This window comes from Anser brachyrhynchus (assembly GCF_964034855.1).
Source record: "Anser brachyrhynchus genome assembly, chromosome: 2".
NCBI classification, from domain to species: Eukaryota; Metazoa; Chordata; class Aves; order Anseriformes; family Anatidae; genus Anser; species Anser brachyrhynchus.
The window spans coordinates 109,584,600-109,599,207 of NC_137695.1; the positions used below are offsets into that span (position 1 = coordinate 109,584,600).

Consider the following 14,608-nt stretch of genomic DNA (forward strand, 5'->3'; position numbering starts at 1 on the left):
GCTAGGAAAAGGCACTCTTTCAGTGCAGAACCTATTTAATTTGTTAATTATGCTTTCTGTTCTATGTCATGATAGTATCTGATATCCTGACATACGTTAATCATACTAGTTTTCTCCATATTCCTCTAGCATGAACTCTAGAGGAAGCACTGGCAAAGAGCTGAGATGATGTTGTTGATTTTTAAAAAGATGAATCCAGTTAGAAGACTTCTAAACCAGTTACTTAATAACTGCCTTTTTGTAGAGCAGATAAAAAGAGAAGAACATTTAGATAAGCCCAGAAGTTATTTCTAGTTGTGTGTGGCTTTCCAATGAGTTATGGTACATCATTTTGTCATCCTCACATGCATGAATGAATAAAGAAATACAATAGCACAAGAAACACGAGAATTTAGTCCAGCTTAGTTAGAGAAATGTGTCTTTCACCCTTTTTTGTTGTTTTCAAAACACTAGTTTAAAAAAAAAAAAAAACAGTCTTGCAACATCTATACTATATAAACCTGGATGTTCCTTAGAATGGAAATTTTATTAAGAATTTCCTCTTTTTTTTTTTTCAACATGCAAAGGACTAAGAAGCTTGTACTGTAGTATTTGATGTGCATTTGTGAACAAGGTTCATGGCATTAAATGCCAACATCTAGAAGGTATTTTTCCTCCAATTGTTTTAAGCAACAATGTTTTTCTTCATTGAGTTTTCTCCCCAGTGTATTCTTTTTGCTTTTTTGAAAAGGAAACTCTGTTGTTTTTTGTTTTTGTTTTTATTTATGTTCCTTCCCCTTGGCCTGGAAGTCAACCTGTTTGGCCTTCTTTGTCCTTTCCACCATTCTGTCTTTTCAGGAGTAAGGGCATACAGACTCAGTGGACTCAGTGCTACTAGTCACTAAAATATTTTCTGTTAAACAAAAAGCTTTCCTGAGCTTGTGTCTAGTCACAAACACTTTTTTTCTACTTTCCTCATCCCACTAGGGATGATTCTTACCCCAGAAAAAAAAAAAAAAAAAAAGATTATTTGCTTTATGATCTTTTTCCCATAGTCTGAACTAACAGCAAGTTACCTAGCCTGTACTGTAGGGTTGGTTTTGCAGAAGATAAGAGTATTTGCATAGAATCATTGAATTGTTTGGGTTGGAAGAGATCATAAAGATAATTTAATTCCAACCCAACATGGGCAGGGACACCTTCCACTAGACCAGGTTGCTCAAAGCCCCGTCCAGCCTGGCCTTGAACACCTTCAGAGATGGGGTATCTACAGCTTCTCTGGGCAACTTGTTCCAGTGCCTCACAACCCCCATTGTAAAGAATTTCTTCCTAATATCTAATCAAAATCTACCCTTTTTTTAGTTTAAAACCAATTCTTCCTTTTCCTATCAGAAGAGCAGAGTAGACGTGGACAATCACCTCCCTCGACCTGCTGGCCATGCTTCTTTTGGTGCAGCTCAGGATATGGTTGGCTTTCTGGGCTGCAAGCACATACTGCCAGCTCATGTTGAGCTTCTAATCAACCAACACCCCCAGGTCCTTCTCCTCAGGGCTGCTCTCAATCCATACTCTTCCCACTCTGTATTTGTGCTTGGGATTGCTCTGGCTCATATGCAGGACCTTTCAATTAACCTTGTTGAACTTAATGAGATTTGCACAGGCCCACATCTTAAGCCTGACAAGGTCCCTTTGGATGGCATGCCTTCCCTCCAGCATGTTGACTGCACCACTCAGCATGGTGTCTTTGCCACACTTGCTGAGGGTGGACCCAATCCCACTGTCCATGTTGCCAACAAAGATATTAAACAGTGCCAGTCCAATACCAGCCCCTGAGGAACACCACTCGTAACTGATCTCCACCTGGACATTGAGCCATTGACTGCAATTCTTTGAGCACAACCATCCACCCAATTCCTTACCACCAAGTGCTAAAATCAAATCCATGTCTTTCCAGTTTAGAGACAAGGATATAACTGGGAACAGTATCACAAGCTTTGCACAAGTCCAAGTAGATGATGTCAGTTGTTCTATCCACCAATGCTGTAGCCCCAATTGCAATTGTTTTTGCCTATTACATAGAAGAATTGAGGATTGCCTTTTCATGAAAAAAAATAAAAAATACATTTAAAAGGAAGCCTGTGTTTCCTGTTAGGCAACAGAAAGTCCAGTTATAATAGAGGAATATCTAGACTGCAGGAGGAAAAAAAATTCCATATGTTTTTTAAAATAGCCTTCTTCATAGAATACAACTTAGTGTAGAAGGTCTATTGGTTTCCAAAAGTGCTGTGGACCATTTTTAAACCCCAAGTATTTATAGACCCAAGAACCACCTACAAGGCAGAGTATGCTCTTCTGGTTTTTTGTAATCATCTCTCATTTAACTGTTGAAATAATTCATAATTTCACCTTTTACATTACTCATATGTAATGTTAGACTGAAAAACTGTTCTATGCAGTTTTCATAACATTTGTGTAATAACTGTAAATTTGCACACCACATTAATTTCTAGTAGGAAATATTGCTATCAAGTGTATGATATATGGTTTGTTCTGATAATTGTATAACTTAACAGAGTGTATTTGGGACAGATCTGCAGGGCACTGGGAACAAGGTTGTGGTGGTCCATTCCATAAAGTTTGCTCTGCTTGTGCTTAGTACACATTTTTTTGTGTTTTTTTTGGTTTGGTTTTTTTTTGGACTTTCTTGGTAGGAGAGCTAACGTATGTGAATGTGCAGGTGAATTTAAAAGGTGTTATACCATGGTCACAGAGAAATTCACCTCTAACTTGAAAAATCTGCATTCTGTAGAGTTAGAATTTCATTATTAATGTTTTTATACTGGTGTTTTTCTTATTGGTGTTTTTTTCTGATTCCTTTAGAGAGCAATAGCTATGTGATAACATACTAAAGCTGTCATGTAAATATTTGTACCCTTAGTAAATGCAGAACAAGTTATAATTTGGACCTAAAAACAGGACACCTCAGCAGTTTGTGTGCATGCTGAATATCTACTACAATTCTTGACAACAATTCCAAAACAATTATTTCTGCATGAATAAAGGCATCTTCCCTTTGCATTTGTAACTTGGCATTTATTTTCTTTGTGTCTATTTTTTTAGGAGAAGTCAAGTACAATTGTTTTTTTGTTTGTTTGTTTGTTTGTAAACTCTGAAGTGGCAGAAAGGCAAGGAAAAAAAAAACATTGATTTACAGATATTATATAATGTATACCTGTAATGTGTACAGCTATATTATGTACAGAGTCCTATTTAGGTCATAGTACCTAATCCTTTCTAATCCATCCTCTCCTTCCTATTTTCCATAATGACACATTTTAGATACCAAATGTCACACTTCTGCAAGATGCAACCAGGCAACATGCCTGCTACTATATTTAGTACTTTCACAAGTCCTAAGTTAAATGCATACTTCTATAATGTATTTATTAAAATAAATAAATAAGAAATTCAAGTGAAAATAGTTACTGGATAACTCAGCGAATAAACTGAATGAGGTGTAGCAGTCGCACGCAGCCTTTTCATATTGACTTTCTGTTAGATTAAGGATTAAGTGTGTGACCTTTATTGGTTGGCTGCTCCATTTCCAGTGAAGATAAGAATCTACTTTTAGCTGTTTCATGCAATGAATGATTCTCTTTGATGGTCTGTAAGACATTAATTGGACAGCTTGGTAACATTTCCTTGCAGGATGAAGTCTTCTGACAACTGTTAAGGTAAATTCTAAGTAGAATACCATCCTTGTTTTGTCAGTGTTTTTCAAAAGCCAGATACTTTAAAGGCTATTTATAATAACTGTACTTTAATAGTAGAGAGATTCTTTATGAACTTGATACATTGCATATTTCTGAGAAAATGCTTCAAAGCATCAGTTGTAATTCCTTGAGTTCTACCACTGTTCATTGACTTTCACTTCATGTCTTAAAGAGGTTTCTCTACAGTAGTTCTACCTAAATGGACTGTTAAAGTTCAGAGCCACTGAATCATGCAGGCCAAGCATGTTTGAGTATGTGTCATGCAAGTTAATAAACAAGAAAGTTTATTCAGGCAAAGAAAGCCTTGTTTCATAAGGAAATTATCAGAGAGCTTTTTCAAAGCGCAACTGCTTTGTTTCCACTTCACAACTTCTTAGGTTGTGATTAATCAATTAAGAAAGTATTAGATAATAACTTCTTAGATGGGTAATTATTAATTAATAACTTTACTCTGCAACTACAAATTCCTATATATAGGAAAACATAATCTGGAGCACACAGTCAGTGAAAACAGAGTTGGTTGTGTAATACCACAGTGCCATAGGCAGAACTAGGAAAGATCTGGAGAAGGAGAGGTGAAAAAGAGAAAAGAAAACTTCTTACCTAATTAACAATTTTTTTACAACCTTTAGTCCTCATTAGGTTCTCAACTTCCATTTTAGTGAAAAGTGTCCTGTATACAGTGTCCTGTAAACATTAATGTTTGATAGGTGGATCATACTGGGAAGGGACTCTGTCAGGAAGTTTAGTGATAGGACCAGGGATAATGGTTTTAAACTAAAAAAGGGTAGATTTAGATTAGATACTAGGAAGAAATTCTTTACTACGAGGTTAGTGAAGCACTGGCACAGGTTGCCCAGAGAAGCTGTATATGCCCCATCCCTGGAGGTGTTCAAGGCCAGGTTGGATGGGGCTTTCAGCAACCTGGTTTAGTGGGAGGTGTCCCTGCCCATGGCAGGGGGATTGGAACTAGATGAGCTTTAAGGTTCCTTTCAACCCAAACCATTCTGTGATTCTATGATTTTATAATTCAATGATACTAACATATTGACAGAGCTACTTTTTTAGCCAGTAAATGTAAAGATGAAATAAGTAAGGTTAATTTAAATGTTCATGTCAAATATAATTTAGGTGGTAGTTATTCAATACAGATGTTGTTTCCTGATAATTCATCTTTGCAAAATGAAAAACTGACTAAGAGAGCCCATTTCCTAAAGAAAAGAAGAGGTTATAGCATCCTAATATGAAGAATCCTCATGTAAAAGTAAAGTGGCAGGATCACAGTAAATATAATAGGGCCTAAACATTGATTGACATGAACTCTTGTCAGGAGAATTTATTAAAATAGTCAGTCTTCACAGTTTAGTACTTTCATTGCCATTGAATGAAACAAATTTGCTCTTAAGTCACAATCCCTCTTTCTTAGGCATTATAAAAGCCATGTGCTGACATTCTGCTAAGGCATGAATGTCATTCCGTGTCAGTATATTTCTCTTCTATACTTACATGGCTTAAAATCAAAGAGTAAATGAAGGCCATGATAATTTTAGTGTGTCTGATAATTTTTAGGAGGAAACTACATGTGTATCAAAAAGAGGAAACACAGACACAAAATATGCAAGAAATCCTCAAGACCTTAAAAATCTTAAAATTGTTGCATAGTTTCTCAAAAAGGATACCTGTGGTAGTATGGTACATTGGTAGTAAAGCACAGCATAAATATTCAATTTGTTTCTGACAGAAAGGTAGAAAGGTATGGAAGATAATGAAAGAAATAATTTATACAGTTTACCATAATTGTATATTTTTTTCACGTGACAGTAACATAACATTATTGTATTTGTATGTGTTAATTGCATTAACTTCCAGGTTAATCCACATTAACAACACAGGAGGAGCAGTCTCAGCTGAACTCTTCTTCTATCTTTACTAACATAAAATTTTCTTTCTCTGTACAACGCAAAGAGGTGTTCCCCCATATTCCAAATCCTCTTTGTCTATGTGAGACAAAAAAAAATATCAGTTACTAATACAAAAAAAAATTGTAAAGGCCAACAAATCTCTTATTTTTCAGCTGTCAGGATCATTTGCTCACTTCAGCACAGGGGAACTCTGTCTCATTTCTCATTCTGACTCTAATGTTTTCTGGACTTTTTTTTTGCTCTTGCCATAGCTCAAGTCAAGCATGGCCTAAGCTGTCTGTGACTTTTACTCATGGTTCGATATTCATTTACACGGATGTAAGGGGCTTCTTGTGTTATCTTATGCTGCAGTTTACAAGAGGAGTTGCTGTTAGACAACATATCTACAGTATTTGGAGTACTGTGTTCCATCCAAGCATCTTAGCTTCCCTCACAGCTCTCCTCAAAAGTTACCTCTGTCATAAAATAGACATAAAACTTTATCACACAAAATTTAGATGGTTGCTAGATTGTTATTACTGATAGTCAGTTAGGCACTATATACACACTAAACCTGCATAAACAGATCGTCTTTATTTTTTTCTCTCCTTACATAGTCTTATGCTCTTATTAAATCTTTAATTTTAAGGGCAGTCATTTGCTCTCTGTTTTTCTGTACCCTATCATACTCGGATGTTGAAGTGACTGAAGCTACTTGTTAATAATGCTGATTTTTGTCCAGGCTGTGTTTCATTGATCCTGCACATCTTGATTAGCTGCTCCAGGCTAAGAGTTTTGACAGCATGGGGAAGTGGGAAAGGACATGAGCAGTGCTCTAAGAATCATATGCATTTAGTATCAGCCTTTTTTTTTTTCCAATTTCCTTCATTTTCTCATTTTCTGTCCCTTTTGGTGTTATTCAGTGTCACCATGTCCTCAGTTTAAACTTTCATTAATTTCAGGTGCTCTCTCTGTCTTGTTCAGATAGCAGAGCTCCTTTGACTACTTACGTGATTTAAGCCTCAGTTGGGCTTTGTTGAGGGATTTGAAATGGTGTACGTCCAGTGAAGATGTGGAAAGGCCTAGGGAAAGCCAATGAAAGCCGTTCAGTACCTATTCATTCAATTCCGAGTTAGACGAATCAAGCATGTGCTCTTATCATTTATGAATAAAGGCATTCTGGTCTTTACAAGTTTATCCTTGTCTCCCTTCATAGTGCATTTTTTCTTGAGTAAAGCAGGATATAAATGTTGCATTGCATGAAAAACAAAAGAATTGTACAGTTTATTTACCATTGCCCTCCTGTCCGTGCAGTTGTAATGTTGACTAAGTACTAATGACACAAATTTAAACTATAATAAGAAACACTTTGAAAACACCAGTGAAAACCTTTTAAATATTGTGAATCATTTCGTGCTTTTGAGATGCTTAACCTGTACAGTTATCAAAAGCGATAAAGAAAAAGAGAAATTTCAAGAAAAGTAATTTGGTTAAAGCGTTTTGGTTTCAAAACACAAAGCTGAAAACAACTTTGAGTTCATTTCATTTGTTTTGGAATGAAAGACAGGAAATGCAGACAAAAATTACAAATCTTGTGAAAATTATGATTTTCAACAAAAAGTCACTTTTATTTGAAAAATACTGACAACTAATTTTTTAGTGCTTTTTATGTTTGTATTCACTTTCTGCCACAAAATAATAAAAAATAAAGGCCCCTGCATGGTAAGAGGAATACTAGTAAATACTAGGTGAAAGGTGCAGGGACATCCTGCCTCCATGTCAGCCTTATCTGAAAGTTAGTGGCATGTTGGCAGATTTATCCAGGTCCATAGCGAGTTTGACATCAGTCTGTCTCCATCCACCCCTGTAGGTATGTATTTTGTCCTGGTATGTCTGACCCACACAAGAAGTGGTATTGTGTGGGGAGGAAGCTCAGCCGTTTGGAAAAGAGTACCTTAGACTGGGGAGATGTCTGTCCTAATAGCTGCTTTGCTTTTGGTCTCAGTGAGCTCTAGGCAAGGCAGCTTGCCTTCCTGCACTCCAGTTTCCTCAACAACTAACACAAAAGTGAAACACTTGAAGTTTGGCTGCAGAAAATGCCCCATAAGAGCTCTCTCATAACTGCTCCTGTAGAGCACTGGACTCTATGAGTCCTGATGAAAATGAGGATTGTGCTCCCCACATGCAACCCGGCAGTGGACAAGGCAGAGAGAAAGCCTACTCAGACCCAAAGTCACTTTCATTCTGGCAAATATGCTTGCTGCCCTGGCACCAGAAGTAGTTAGTTGTGTCTATGACATAGCACCAATACTTATCCTGAAAGTATAACTTCATGACAAGATGACAAGAGAACATGCATTTTGATAGCATTTTGTTTCTACTACTTGTGAAGGAGTTTTTGTATTTTTCTCACTCATGCCAGCTTTTGCTGTTGAACCCTGGATCCAGCCTGGATCCTCAACCCTGGATTCTTAAATGTTTCTCATTTAATGGTTCTGCATCTGCAGGTCTTTTCCAGAAAGCGTGTGAGAATATGATGCTATGAGTGTTATATACTCCTGCTCTGGCTGGAAGTGCATGAGTATATTATTTACAGGGGTATTTTAGTGTACCCAAAATGTATTCATACAAAAGATATATTTTGCTTATGAGATGCCAGAAAAAAAAAATATATATATATAAAAGATTGAAATATTTGCTAGGAATTTTCTAAAATAGATATTTTAGAGATGTTTAGTCTGTATTATGTATGGAACTGGAAACATTGTCCTTACCATACAGTAGTTTTTACTATTAACATACACAAAGTCCAAACTAATAACCTATTTTTCCATAGCAAGTAGAATAAACAAGCTTCTGGATGTACAGTTTTGTCAGTGTCATCACAGCAAGATGAAGAATATTGATGAATGAATGAGCAAAGATTTTATTTGCTAATTATGATGAGAGAAGACTGCAAGAATTTTCTTTTGTTTTGCCAGTGGGCCTTTCTATTAACAGTTGAACAACGAATCTGAAAAGTGACAGAATTAAATCTTAGTAAAATAAATTGAGATTTATTGTGTAATATTAGTTGTTTTTCTCTCCCTCATAATTTGCTGACTGACAGAAGTCAACCAAACAGTCTTCTGTTTTCCAGGAGTTTTTAAACCCACAGTCCATGGATGCTCAAAGTCAATAGACAACTATAGGAGTCTGGAAAAACAGACTGAGAAAAATAAGCTTCTTGTCAGTAGGCTTATATGTACTATATGGAGGGCTGTACTTTCCCATAAAGATTTGTGGCATTGAAAAACATTGAAAACCATCTCTCAAAAAATGAGAAAGGTCATTTGATTATTTTTATTTCCTTGCATCACCATATGATTATTAGATTGTGGGTTTTTTTGATTGTTTGTTTGTTTTTTTAATGGAAGACCAGATCTGAATCATTTTTCATATTCTGGAAACTTCTGCTGCCTCTTGGTAAAATTACTGAGGCCTCATTTGGACTCTTGCCGAGATGCTTCTGCCTGGAGGTGAAATGGATTGTATGAGTCAACTATCTCTTTAATGATCTTCTGTTTATTAACAAAGAGGATACAGAAAGCATATTTTTTTTTCTGAATACAGGAAGAACAAACAGCAGGCAATTTCCTTGCCTGTAATGCCATCGCAGCCTTTTCAGCCTGCCCTTTGTACCATGGATTTATTTTTTAACCTCTGTACAAAGACGCATATTCACAACTTCTCCTTTAGTTCTCTGTGGCCTGACTCTTGGCTTTGGGCAGGTGGTGCATTCTGAAGCTACAGTTTAATCATACGAGGTGTTCAATAATGGTGTGCTTAAAGGAATTTTTGTCTATTCCGTCATGAAGACACAGTTTCACTGAACTAAAAGTTGACCTCACTGTGACACAGCACTGGACTGAATGCCTAAGATGGGTAGGGTGGGTAGGGTAGGGAACTCCTTAAGTTGGCTTTAACACTGAAGAGTTCTATAATGTGGAAATGTGGCTTGCTGTTGCTATGGATATAATGACAACACTATCTTACAAGGTTAAAAGTCTGTTTAGCCCTGTGTGCCATAACCTGTCTTCATCCATGAGCAACAGCAGCTACCACGGGAAAACAGAGGACAAAGCACACAGTGATAGAGACTTCTCCAAAATTTTATCTCAGTCTCTAATAGGTTAATTAGTTAATTAGTGCCCAGTTACTCTACGCCATTGCAAGTGAATATTGGATAGGTACTTGACAGCAACAAAATACTGTATTAGTATTGCACTGCTGCATTTTTTTTTTCCTTAGTTCCCACAGAAAATATAAATTGGTATGATGATGCAGTCTAATTTAACCAAAATTTAAATCTTCTTTCACTGTGTTTCAAAAGGCTCCCTTAAGTTACAGTGAAGGGTCAAATATGTATTGGAAGTTTAGTTTCTGGAGGTGAAGCACAGTTAATGGTTTGATCTGTGATGCAATAGTAAAAAACATTCTGATGTATCAGCTAATGATGCAACTGATCTCTCCTTAAGCAAGATATTTATGTAGCTTTAGGTTAATGACAGGTGATCACAGTTGTGGGTAAATTATTCAAGTTCCATGTCCCACCCATTTCCCTCATATTCCCTACTGTTTTACAAGACCCAAGTTTGTTCACTAAATAATTATTCTTGATTTGAATAAATAAATAAATAAATAAAATCTGACACATGAAAAGGCTTTGAAAGTATTTAAGTAGCTTATTTTTTCCCTTTGGAGAAAGCTCCAAGTCTTCCATTTGCTCATTTAATCTGTCGTTCCATTGCACCCAAGGACAAAGTGTCATTTTTATGTGCTTCAGTAATTTTGTACAGCACACAGAGAACAAATAAGTATCAAGTGACTGAAGTTAAAGTGGATTTCACACAGGAAGCTGTTTCCTTCCCTCCATACATTTTTAATAGAGATTTTCTTGATTGCAAGGTACTAAGTAGACTTCTGCCTTGGATTTTATAAATGCTTTTATAATAGCAATGGATAAAAAAACATTGGTCACAAAGTGTTCTCAGAATACACTGTTTTTTTCAACAACTCACAAACAGTGGCTTGAGAAGTATCTGGATGCAGTGAATGAACTAGCCAGCAAATCAAAAGGATCTCATCATTTCACTTTTACAAAATACTATCTTAGATAATAATATCTGTAGTCAGTTCTCGGTGTTGTTTGCCTTATACTGTCCCGCACAATGATGTAGTATAGAAAAAACATCTTAGAATTCATTTGTATGAATTTTAAATGTAACCAAATAAGATAGAACCGTATCTTGGATATTTTAGAGGCTTAAAATAGAACTCCGAATCTGAGCTGAACAGAGCTTTATTAACTGACGTCATTTTTCTGATAAACAAGATGCTGTGTTAGACTAGAAGCTATAAAGCATTTTGAATGAAATAACAGAATTTAGCATGATCAATATTTTAGTAGGATGCCATGCTGTCAAAAATAGGTCTTGGGAGATTTATAATACTAAAATTACAGAGTTTGTTTATTGAACTGGCATTTCATGATCACTGGAGCTATTAAAACAGAATTAAATAAAGAAGTTAATTTAAGAAAAGGAAATTGCCATAATTAAAAAGTACAAATCATGTACAGCTTACTACAGAGAAGATATAAACCAGTTTTATAAGAAAGTCAAGTATCATTTAGAAAAAGTAGTCCCTACTGAGTAGACCTACATTGGCTTTTTCTGGCATAAAAAAATGACAACTATTTATTGATCCTGTGTCATATTCTGATGAACAAAATGGCTCTCTGGTATGTTCAGTGCATCTAAATGTGAAATCGAGATAAATTGTGCACTAATGTTTAAAATTCTTATTCAATATATATAACTGAATTCTTATAAAGAATTACTATAATTAGGTAGAGTTAGGAAGGATCCATGAGAAAAACAGGAATTCTGAAGTTGTATTTTTAGCAGCTATTAACATTCACCGTGAGTTCATTCAAGACTGGTTTGGGCTTACTATGAAGAACTAGAGCAGTTTTACAATTTAGGACAGAATTTAGTTTCTGTGGTTTCAAATCTGGTCTACTGCTATCTCATGTTTAAAAAAATGCATAATTATGACCAAATTTCTTTACAACATTAGCTAATTATTAATCCAAAAATTATGTAAAGATAAGAGTAAACACAATTCAAACAAACTGAACCAATATTAACTAATAATATAACTAAGATATCAGCACCTTGCTGCCCAGAGACTTCCATCTAGTTACTTTTGAAGGGGGAGACACACGATGAACATGACTTTAATTAGTAATATTCTTAAGCCATCTTTGCAGCTCTCAGCACTATTGTACCATTGTAGGTTTCTTGGTACCTAGTGAAATATCATGCTTTGGAATGCACCTTGATGATACTCCTGTAGAAAGGTTTCCCTAGCTGCTTTTCTAGGTATAGACATTTTATACTCTTGTGAGCTCCCAGACTTTTTGGCTGCAGTCTTTCCACATTCATATTCTCAAATAAGCTTTTCTACTCTCAACGTTGATGGATTTTTCCTCCATTCTACTGTATTTTTAACTGTCCTGGTTAGAGATGTCAGCCTAGAAGAAGCTTTCACTACACCTTACATTTTGTAATTACAGTACTTCTGCCTAGAAGAAAGTCATTAGAGTAGGGTTTTATAAACACTAAAATGGCCTGGAAATATTGTCAATAAAGCAATAATACTGCTGCATATCAAGCCTGAGTTTTTGAGACCTTACCGTCCATTTTTTACAATGAGTAAGGAAAACATCCTGATGTTTTCAAGTTACTTCTCTGAGGTGGAGAATCTAGAAGGTATAGACATTCAAAGTGGTTGTTTTGAAAGAAAATGCCTCTGACAGTGTGGTGGCATTTTGTGATGAAATGGAGAACAGGATAAAAAGTGTTACAAAAAAGAGATTGTACAAAAACCTTGTGCAAGTATACCTACCCCTGTGGGAGAACAGTGTCATTCATCTAATTTGGTTTAAAAGATATGCCTAGCTTGAGGATGACCAACCCCTGATTCTGTTGTAAGAAAACAAAAACTGTAGCTGAGCTTTGCTCACAAAATGAATTCCTCAACACTACATCCTTTGGGGAGTAGAGGGCTAACCCTGATCCTGACTTGATTTCACTATATACTTCATTCAGCTCAGTTTTTTCTTGTGACCATATTTTTAAGAAGAAATTCAGAATATTTTTGAAGTCTCAGCTCTGTACTTTATATTACACAAGCCTACAAATAAGAAAAAATAATTTGAGTGGCTAGGTTTTCACACAGTTTATACTAAGATCATTGCACACCTTTTAATTTTATGACTTGATACTAACATATTTGAGAAGTGCTGCCTGATTTCTTCACCAACTTACAGGATTTGAAAAAAAAAGAAAAAAAAAAGAAAAAAAAAGACAGATATTTTAATGTTCATCAGCAATGAAAGTCAAAGCATAAAACAGACATAATGAGAACAATAGTCGTGTTTGTTACTTGATTTTGAAACCCATAACACTAAAAATGTTTTTTTTTTTAATATAATTTGCACCCGTGGCATATATTTACAAAAACAGCATTTAACATCAAACTTTAATCCCAATATGACAGAAAACATTTCAATTCTATTACGTTAGCAACATGCAGTGATAAATACAGTACCCATAACATAGTTTAGCCCTCATGCAATCAAGATAAATAGCTAAATGTATAAACAATGCTTCTGAATTTTGGTGTTGGCAGTGGAGCTGGCCAAAGAAGAGAAAAGAGACATTTTCATAGCCTTAGGAAATTAATGTTGATTTAAGCAGAAGATACAATGGCTCATCTTGAAATATGGTTGATTGGTTAGAAAAAGTAATTGGAAGATGGAAAAGGATGAGAAATTGCATAGGCTGCAGGATGCTATTTTGCAGAGATGAAGCGCAAGTGTCAGTGTCAAAAGGCACACCCACACATCTAGCTTTTTCCCTTAAAAATGTTGAAACTGTAGATTTATGGAATTACATATTAATTTGGATTAAGTAGAACTGTTTGCTGGATTGCTATTACAATGAGTTGACATAGGGTTGCCTGTTGCGTTGTTAAAAATGCATTTTGTAGCAGTTTGTACATTGATCTCTAGGGCCTATGTTTCTTTCCTGTGAAGCATTGCAGCTTTGCACATTCCCTGCTTTTCAGTGAGAGTTTGATGTGTGAACTTACAGCAGATTTAGTGGGAAAAGGGAAATATAACCAGTAGATAAGCTTGGCGCTCTTTGTCAGCTCCTTGTGACACCCCAGGCAGGCTTAGTAGCCTACCACAAGGTGCAGGAATGCTTTCACCTCCAAAGGGAAAGCTAGTGTCAGCTTAAAAGGCTTGTGACAGCAAGGAGAGAGCAGAGAGAGCTGGGAGCAGGTTCTTCTTTCCACACCAGCACGGGAATTTAACAGAGTCTTTTCATGACTGGCAGAGAAAACCTGATGTTGTATTTGCTCCTCAGTGACAGAGCAGCTTGGGCAGGATATGTGGAGGAGTTTATTTTAAGTAATGAAATAAAAACTTCAGAGAAATTATAAACATTAGCCAACAGCTTAGCCAACTGCCTCATTCTTGAGACTGCTTTCATGTATTTCCAGATGAAACACAGCCTGTCTGTATGAAGCAAAATGATATAGTACATTGCTTTTGAGATGTAATATTTTTAGCATTGTTGCCTACTTTGGCCTGGCCAGTGAGAACCTTTCTTCTCCTACCAGTCTGTGCAAGACTGGGATGGGCATGGAGATGAGGCTGAGTCTTGTTTCGTTCTCTGCAACCTGTTGTCAGAAGTTTGTTCCCTTACACATGAAGCTTCATTAGAAATAGTCATTCTTACTGCTAGGGGCTGTCCTCCTCATTATACAGCAGATGAGTTTGTTGGAAATGTGCTTCATGGTCTGTAGGGGGCTTACCCTTCCCCTCCATATGAGATTAACAAA

The 14,608-nt window shown here is 36.1% G+C and overlaps 1 protein-coding gene across 12 annotated transcripts in view; it reads left to right on the forward strand.

Annotated features, from left to right (window-relative positions):
• DLGAP1 (DLG associated protein 1) overlaps positions 1 to 14,608 on the forward strand; it is a 419,363-nt gene that overhangs the window by 173,939 nt on the left and 230,816 nt on the right. The window lies entirely within an intron of this gene.